The following is a 9,830-nucleotide window of genomic DNA, read 5'->3' as shown; positions in this document are numbered from 1 at the left end:
TCCCCTACACTGGGGCACAGAACCTTCACAGGGCTGAGGTCCTCTCCTCCTACTGATGATCGAATTTGTAATCCTCTACTATACACATGCTGCCAGCACAATCAGACCGGTGCTCTTTAGTAGATCATTTTAGGAAACATTCCTTGGTTTATGTGGCCTGCATGCCCATTGTATTGCTTTCCTATGAGCAGAGCTGCAGCCTCCAGTGTATTCCTGCAGTGTCTGGATCTTAGGAAGCATTTCGTAACATTGAATGTTTACTTTTATATTATGCAAAGAAGTTGCATTTCAGTGAGACTAAACCTTAAAAATGATTGAGGGTGGGTTTTTAATAAGAGAATTTCTATTATAATAGAAAAGATTCATTAAATACAATTCATAGCCTAAAAATGCTTAAAGATGGAAACATATTTTTATAATCCAGTGTTAATATAAAATTACTTTAATCAATAGTCCAAATAACTTCAGAGATACACATGGGTGAGAAATTTTATCTAAAATTGTGACTTTATTACATATGCACTTAATATTTATATTGGAACTACATAAAGGCAATACAAACAAAAGAATATAACATGAATTACAGAAGAAACTTCTAATACGTCTCTGTAGGTGTCTGTTAGTGATATATATAGATGATAAGAATTTGACATTGTAACCATCTCATAGATTTGAGAAGATAACAATGCATCCATGATAAAGTATTATATGTAGAAAAAACAGGCCAGGAAGTTTGCAGCTCAGATTTCTCTCTAAGAAAGCAGTTATTGCCCAGCTGCCATGAGTGGAGTTCCCTCAGAGCCTTGAATTGTGTGGTTTTTTTTGTTTGTTTTTAATTCCTGCCTCAGTTTAAATCAAGACTTTCCTCTCTTCTCAGTGGTTCTGAACTGTGGACTAGAAAGGGTGGTTGTTCAGCCAGTTTTCTGTTATGAATACCCAAAACAAAGTACTTTTTGAAGAAGATCTTATTTAGCTAATTGGGTCATAGATTTGTAGGCTGAATATCTAAGATCAATTTGCTTTATCTGTTTGGTCTGTGATAAAGTTTCATAGTGATATCATGGCATAGTAGTCTGGATCATGGAGGTGTCAAAAGCAGGTAATATTTAGAAATATATAATAATAATTCATGGAAAAAAGAGGCTGTGAATTTGAAAGAACACAAAGAAAGGTTTAAATGGGTGGGTTTGGTGAGAGGAATGGAAAGAGAATAATGTAATCTCAAAGATTACAAACAAACCCCAAATAAATTATTAAAAATGAGTGTGTACACACATGCATGTGAGTGTGATATACATATATATGTATACATAACATAATATGTTATATATATTATATATATATATATATATATATATATGGAGAGACAGAGAGAGAGAGAGAGAGAGAGAGAGAGAGAGAGAGAGAGAGAGAGGGAGAGAAAGAGATTGAGCATGGAATTTAGAGAGAAGGCTTATAAATTTACTCCTGTTTTAGCAATCTACTCTTATGAGAACAGTCAAGAATTGAAAAACAACAGCTGTTGATGACATCATTACCTTGCATTGCCTCCTCCTAAACCCTAGCTCTTAGGCTGGGGGCCAGACTTACTGCACATGAACTTTGGGAGGACAGAGTCATGCTGAGGCTGAGCCATAGCAATGTCATTCCTTCCCATCATTGTTGCATTGAGTAATCTTACCCTGGTACTTCTCACCTGTGTGGAAGAGACTTGTCAGACTCTGTATAGTGAGTTGATCTCCCATTGAATCTGCTTCAGCTTTGTCTCTCTCACACATTGCTTTCTCATCAATTTTATGCTCCTGTGTCTATGACTCACATCCTGCTTGTTGGAAAAAGAAATTCTGGAAAAAAGAAAAGAGAGAAAGAGAGGACACTAATAGACTATGACAAACAATAACAACAACACACTCAAAACTGGAGGTACCTAGTAACTACTTAGTGTGAGTGGTACTGCCTTCCTCTGGCTCGTACTACTTGCTCCAGTTAACAGAACTGCAAATCCATCCCTGCTTCAGTGCTCTCTGTTGAACATGGTGAAACATCTGTTGCACCTGCATCCAGCTTGGGTTTTTCAGAACCACTTCCCTTGTGTCATCCTGGAGCCCTAGGGTCTGTTTGTGGGAAGAACTGCACTGCTCAAAACAGTACTTCCAAATGTTACGCAGTCGCCCTTTCTTTCCCTGAATTCTCAGGTTGATCACTTTCTCTAGAAACTTTAAATGTGTTCTGTAAATGATCTCATCATGTCTGTTCTGCAGCACTGCATCTCTTATATGTGTCCAGATTTATAATTATCTTACAAAAATATAGAAGCAAGCAGACAATAAACTCTTGGAAGAGGAATGTAGTAATTTAAAACAGCAACTTTAATTTAAGAGTATATCTAACTGCATATGCTCAGAAAGAAATTGGAAATGAGTTTTCACTATATAGATTTGAGTGTCAATTTCTTAGCACTTCAAAAAAAAATTTAGAAAGCATAATTGGACTTTAATCCACTGTGAAATACATATTGAAAACAGCATTGTTATAAATAGACTATGCATAGTTAAACTATTAGGATAAACTGGGAATTGGAAATATCTCGATGGACTCTTTTTAATTTATATATAATTTCTTGTTAGATATTTACTTTGATTTACATTTCAAATTTTATCCCCTTTTTCCATTTCCCTTCTGGAAATGCCCCTATTCCACCCACCTCATACCCCTGCTCATTAACCCACCCAATCTTGCTCCCTTATCCTGGGATTCCCTTACACTGGAGCATAGAGCCTTCAAAAGACTAAGGACCTCTCCTCTCATTGATGTCCCACAAGGCTTTTCTGTGCTACATATGTGGCTGGAGCCATGAATCCCTTCTTGTGTACTCTATGGTTGGTGGTTTAGTCCCTGGGATCTCTAGGGGTACTGGTTGGTTCATATTGTTCCACATATGGGGCTGCATACTCCTTCAGCTCCTTGGGTCCTTTCTCTAGCTAGATGAACTCTTATAGTTCAGTAAGCAGTTGCCTAGAAGCAGGGATCACAATGGCCTGGAGTAGGCCATCTCCAGTGACATTATAAATTAAACATAATTTTATTTTTATCGATTTTTATTATTGATTTTGTTTATGCTTTAAATAGGGTTCAGAGCTATCCTTGAATACATGAGTATAACACACGCAGACCAAATCCAGTCTCTCTTTATCTACTTTCTAACACCTATAGTAATCACCATTCTGCTTTCAGGTCTACTTCCTCTTGTTTCCATATATGAAAGAGGACTTGAAAGGCTTACTTTTCTGAGTCTATCTGACTTGTGATTACTTTAGGAGAGAATGCCAGGGCCAATAAGTGGGAGAGGGTGGGGTGGCAGGCATGGGGAGGGGGGAGGCAACAGGGGTTTGTTCTTGTTGTTTTTGTTTGTTTGTTTGTTTGTTTTTTGGAGGGGAAACTGGGAAAGGAGAAATTTACATGTAAATAAGGAAAATATCTAAAAAATTTAAAAAAATTTAATAAAAGAAAAAAATCCAAACAAATTTCTATTTTTTTTTTTAGATGACAATATCTATGAATAAGAAATTCCAAGACCATAAACTTTCTATGGATCATAATAGCTACAAAGAAAGAGTGATGCTTTTGGACTAGTCAAGAAAGTGACGTAAAGAAGGCATATGCTAACCAATCATATGGACATACACCTATATACATACACATAGTATATATGAATATAAAGGTATATAATCTCATGTTTTCTCACCAAAATGAATAAGGTAATCTTACCAGTTTACTGAAAGATTAAATGAAGAGAAGCAAGTAGACATCAATTTTATTTTTCTAACTTCAAATTAGTCTTTAAAATAGTCTATGAAAATGTAAATAAATATAAAATTATCTGCCCATATTTAAAATGCAAATTTTTGTAAGTTTTGGTACACTTGACATTTTATACAATGAAAACATTAGTGTAATGAAAGCAATGAATAAAAAAGTACTGAATATATCAATTCCTCTCAAAAGCATCTTTGTGGTACTTTGTGATTCTCTTTACCTACTCTTTCTTTTGTCAGCCATCATCATGCAGCCACCAACCATTGTCATCGTCTTAAATATATGTTGTAGAATATTATATAAGCAGTAATTTAGAGTATTCTTTTTAGCCTGGCTTAGTTCATTTTATATAATTTGACACTCACTCATGCTGTACAATATGCTCATTGGTTATTCTTCAATATGTGTGAATAACAGTTACCTCTTTAGGGATATTTGTCTCCCTACTATGTTTTAGTTATTATACATAAAATGTATATGAATGTTACACACAGATATGTGTTTGTACATGTGGTTTTACTTCACATAAATGCTTAGGAGTATAACGAATGAGACATGTATATTCTATGATTTACTTTATAAAAAGGAGTAAACTTTTCTCCAAAAAGTTGTTACGTATCTCAGTCCTAACAATAGTGAGTGTACATATCAGTTGCTACAAGTGCTCATCTGTATTTCGAGCAATGATTACTTTGGTGTCTTCTAATGAAAATATGGTGGTTTTAATTATTGCTTTAATTTGCCTTTTTGTAAGGACTAGGAATGTTAAAAATCTTTTCTTATTTCCCTATATATATACAGAAAATGTTTATTTTTCAAACCATATTCATGTTTGTTTTTATTAATCTTGAAGTTTTTAATGAATCAATATTAGTTAATGCTCTAATGTGTTTAATTATGAAACTTTCATAAACTTTTATGTATACATATATATATGGCATAGATATGATTGTTGTCATGATCCACATTATCCCTTCTTAACCCTTCCCACTCCCATTGATGCCCTCCTTTCTTCAGCTGGCCCCTTCTACTTCCATGATTTATTTGTTTGTTTGTTTATTTTGGATGAGTTAATGAGTTTCATTAAGTTTGCTTGGACATCTTAGCAGGGATACAACATTGAACTCTCCCTTCCTACCTACCTCCCTCTCTCCCTTCCTTCTCTCTCTCTCTCCCCCTCTCTCCCTCCTTCTCTCTCTCTCTCTCTCTCTCTCTCTGTCTCTCTGTCTCTCTGTCTGTCTCTCTCTCTCTCTCTCTCTCTCTCTGTCTCTCTCTCTCTCTCCCTCTCTTGAACAGAAATAGTTACCTGTCTAGGATCGCCAACATTCTCCAACACCCAATGTTTCCTCCAGCTCTTATATTATTCTTTGAGTTTGAGATGGAGCAAGAACATTTAATTTTACTTGAGTTGACACTATTTTATTACTTACCAGTAATTTGTTATTTGATATTTCATATTTCAAGTACCAGGGCTATTCTCAACATTGATTTAAAACTGATCTGAAAAAATTTTTTCAGTCTGCTTTCTTAGGCAGGAATTATTCATATTGGAAAATGTTTTAATAATAGAAAAGGTTATTTAGGACATGTAAGAACAAGGAATGCTGGGTCAAAAGCTCCCAAACATTTTCTTAGATGTAACTCTTCAGTGACTTATTGTTTATTCAAAAAGTAAGTAAATGTATAAATACTTATATTGATAAGTTCAGTTAAGAAAAAGGGCCAAAGGGTGAAAATACTAGATGTGACTTTCCCAAAAGAGAGTATCCCATTGAAACTAGAAACCTATCAAGTTTTAAAACTTGACAGAAGCAATCCTAGAAAAGTTAAGGATACTTGGTTTGTTGAGCTTCTTTAAAGTGGCTGGGACAATGAGCAGCTGGGATCTGGACTCAGGCAGTACACCAAGAGACCACCATCAAAGGTTGGAAATGGTACCATTAAAAAATTATAAGTAGAAGCTTATAAATTTTTATCACCTACTGATTTTAATTAACCTTTAGAAGCTATTCATGTATGAATGCACAGGTCCTGACTTCTGAATAGTGGGGATTTAATACAGCTGTGCTGTTTAATGAGGATTAGTGGCTTCCTCTCTTACACAGTGTGACTATGACATTTCAATTTCAATAACAACGTGTCTATTCAAAGGACCGCTAACTGAGTATCAAGATGAGTAATAGATAGAAAGGTCTTTTTACTTTTACTTTTAAAATTTGCCTTATTTATGCATTTATTTATAAAAAGAGAAAGAATATAAGTACCATGATATGAGTGTAGAGGTCAGAGGACAGCCTGTGTGGGTCATATTCCTCTAAAAGAAAGTATTTAGATTATTAACCACTTTCTATTTACCTTCTAATACCTTACCAGATATTTAATAAAATTACTAATTTTCAGTGATCTGATTATGATAATTGTATCATCAATTAGAAAGTACTCTAGTAAAATCTATTTGAAACCTTTTTGCAAATACTTAAAATGCATCTTCTACAATTAGTTTTTAATATCCTCTCCAAGAAATGGGTGTAATTAAAAAGACAGTATTTTAGTGTTCTACTGCGGTATGACAAATCTTTATTCAATTTCTCAGCACATAAATCTACGTACTGCAATGCTCTGCTTTAGCATTCACAGGATGCAATGGAGCTATCAGCTGACATAAACTCTCATTTGGAGACCCAACTTGGAACAATCTACTTCCAACTTGACAGCAATGTTAGCATTTTTTTCCCATGTGCTTGTGGGACTGAACCCTTAGTTATATTGGCTGCATATAAGAGTAAGTCTTTAGAGAAACTCTCCTACCAAGATGGAATCTGATAAAACGTATCACAATGGAAAAGGCAACAACAATTACCTTGCCATATTCTCCTGCCTAGAAGCAACGGACCAATCTTAGAACCAACCTCAAAGGTGAGAGACCAAAAAAGTTTATGAGCAGCAGGAAGCAGGGATCATGGGATTGTACGCAGGAGAGCTCACCATGTATAGTGTCCACATAAATACATGATTTATACTATTAGACTGACTAGCAATGTAGTGTATTAAGTAAATATTGGTTTGGATCCAGGAAGGACCATCATATAAATCTAGTTTCTATAGCAACTGGATATATGGGCTTAATTAAGGCATTCTACTGTCTCTTTTATATTATCTTCTTCACTCATAAAGAGGAGATAAAAATGAAAAGAACAAAATTAAATGTGATAATGGGTGTGACATACTTATCACATTGGGTGGCATTAAGTTAGTGAATTTTTAGTAACGGTAGCTAATCATAACAGCAATGGTAATTAAAGAAGTGGTGGCAATGACAATAACTCCTCCCAACATTTACTAGTTGATAATAGATATTTTTTCCTTTTGTTGGACACATGGTCGAGATTTATTCAATATATATTTGTTATGTATTTTTAAAGGTTATCATATAATAACTCTTACATTTAGTGATTGATTTATGTTTTTCTAGTACATTCATTTTTAATTATTTGTAATATCCCATGGTGTGATTATATTTAGATTTTTCACAGTGTGCTTATAATTTCCTGCTCAATAAGTGTTTAGATGCTGAATGTCAGGGCCAGTAAGCAGGAGAGGGTGGGGTGGTGAGCAGGAGGAGGGGGAGGGAACAGGTGTTTGTTTTAGTTTTTGTTACTTTATCTTATTTTATTTTTCTTTTCTTTTCTTTCTTTCTTTCTTTCTTTTTTCTTGGAGGGGAACCTGGGAAAGGAGATATTGTAAATAACATCTATAAACATCAAATAAAGAAAACATCTAATACAAAATTAAAAATAAAAAAAAAATCAAGGAAACAATATATGCAATACTATGTGCAGACCTTAAGAAAATGTCAGTCCACTGAAAATAGAAAACCAGTAGTTACCTACTTTATAAACAGAAGCATCATGTTTTAGAATACAAGGGAAGCCTTAGTTTAAAAAGATGACTATCATGGAGAAACATGAACGCAAACAAATTTATCTACTGGTAGGCTCTGGGAACCACCAATTCTGGTTTGCCCTGTCCTGATTTTAGCCTTGACAATTCCACATTCCAAAGCAACTCAGTCTCAGGAAACAGGATATCTGTTGTGGGCATGGTGCTATGATAGATGCTCCTCAGTAAATGGGTAAGTGTCTAATAGAAATGACACATTTCTCAGGGTAACACTAAGTTCTGTGAAGCTTTTTGTGACCAAGGACACTGGTAATGCTATTATATAGAAAAGGAGAACCAAGAATCACGTTGATTCTGGCAGAGAATGATGTATGGAACAAGGAAGTTTGAGGCATTTTTGAACTTAGGAAATTCAATGGTTAAGGAGTATTTTCAGGATTTTGAAAATCTCTCACTTTCTTTTCATTAAAATATATTTTTCAGGTGAGCATATAAAGTGATAGGGGTTTAGCATGGTTCAATGCTGTTGGAACATAGACTGCATATAGGAAAGAGCCAAGAGGAGATAGAAATGAAAAGAGATAAAGAGGAGAGCCAGCAGCAGCAGGCAGGGTGGAAAGGCAACCCTCCCTGTCTTGCTAAGGACTCAGGCCTCTAGGCAGGCTCAGAAAAGCCACCTAGAGTTTGAGATCAGGGCTGACTTTTTGCAGTTTGTTTTAGCAAGGTGTTTAGGGACAGGTCTAGATAGGTGTTCTTGGTTTACTTTTAGGTTTCCAGAAGAGCTATAAAAGTTTGAAATAATGGACACTATTAAACCTTTGCAGATAAATTAACAATTAAACAGAACCAGATCCAGTCAAGAAAACAGCAATGAGAACAGTATGATGTTGGATAGAAGATTCTAAAAACTTCTTGCCTTCCATAGTTGACATTTTATACCTATTGAGCAGTAATGGCAATCTACCAGCCTATTTTCTGTTACCCTGATTTTGACCATTTTATATTCAAGATGAAAACAGAATCAGATGACAAACCCTGACTTACTGATCTGATCTTCCAGGTTTATCATTGTCAACATTACAGGATTTCCCTCTTTCAAAAGGTTGAGTAATATTTGTCTGTGCATCTTCTTTATCCATTCATCCACTAACGTATATGCATGATGCTTTTACATGTTGACAATTATGAATGACTCTCTAGGCAATAGAAATGTAGAAACAGCACTTTAAAAAATTGGTTCAATTTTTTCATATGCTTCTAAGCAGAATTGCTGGACAATACAGTAGTTTTATTTTAATTTGCAGATCAAACACCATACTCTATTCTTGACAACATTGTTATTTTCTTTAAATGATGCTTTGAAAATTATCAATGATATTGATATTGATTTATACATTTAAATTTGGTTGAAAAATATAGACTTGATGTTGAATGTTACTACTATATAAATATTACAAAGGTCAAAGAGATCATTACACTTCAAAATTTTCACTAGATATGATCACATGTATATGTACATACCATATAAACATACATACTTTTACAAATTAGAATATGAAGAAACCAAGTCTAGTAACATTTAGAAATTATTTTTATTTATTTTAATTATAAGTGGTTACCATGTCTTGGAATATTTTAACAGGCATAACAGCCTAGAATTGTCTGAAGAGACTCAAATTGTTAGTGGGGCTGGTTCAAAGCCTCTAAGATGATAGCTTTGGTCAAAATGGAGTTACTTTAGATTGCTGCAACATATGGTACAGAAATTAGCAAGTGTAAACCTGTTTTATTTACTGTTTTATAACCACAACAAACCACGAGACAGAACTTACTGTCCATAAGGTAAATAAAAACATCAAATCTTACTGAATCTGGAATTACAGGGGACTATAAGCTTCCTGGCCTGAGTGCTTGATGCTGGACTTGAGTCCTCGGAAAGAGCAACACATGCTCTTAGACACTGAGCCATCTCCTCAGGCAAGGCATGTACTTGAAATTATATCTCATCAATTCTCTCTTTTGCCAACACCATGTCCAATACATATTAAAAAAATGAGCCAAGAGAGTTTTATTAAAGTTATCTTTCCTGAAGTTCTGTTCCTCAACATTAGAGA

At 34.6% G+C, this 9,830-nt stretch overlaps 1 long non-coding RNA gene across 1 annotated transcript in view; it reads right to left on the bottom strand.

Annotated features, from left to right (window-relative positions):
• Positions 1 to 8,883, bottom strand: part of LOC116070477 — a 10,489-nt gene extending 1,606 nt beyond the window's left edge. The window contains exons 1-2 of the long non-coding RNA XR_004110415.1: positions 8,761 to 8,883; positions 1,697 to 1,844 (exon numbers count right to left, since the gene is read on the bottom strand). This is a non-coding gene — a long non-coding RNA (uncharacterized LOC116070477). The remainder of the gene's footprint in view (positions 1 to 1,696; positions 1,845 to 8,760) is intronic.
• Positions 8,884 to 9,830: the final 947 nt, after the last annotated feature.

The sequence above is a fragment of the Mastomys coucha genome, unplaced genomic scaffold (genome assembly GCF_008632895.1).
Source record: "Mastomys coucha isolate ucsf_1 unplaced genomic scaffold, UCSF_Mcou_1 pScaffold22, whole genome shotgun sequence".
Classification (NCBI taxonomy): domain Eukaryota; kingdom Metazoa; phylum Chordata; class Mammalia; order Rodentia; family Muridae; genus Mastomys; species Mastomys coucha.
The sequence above is the reverse complement of the archived record's forward strand: the minus strand, read 5'-3'. Positions and strand labels throughout refer to the sequence as shown.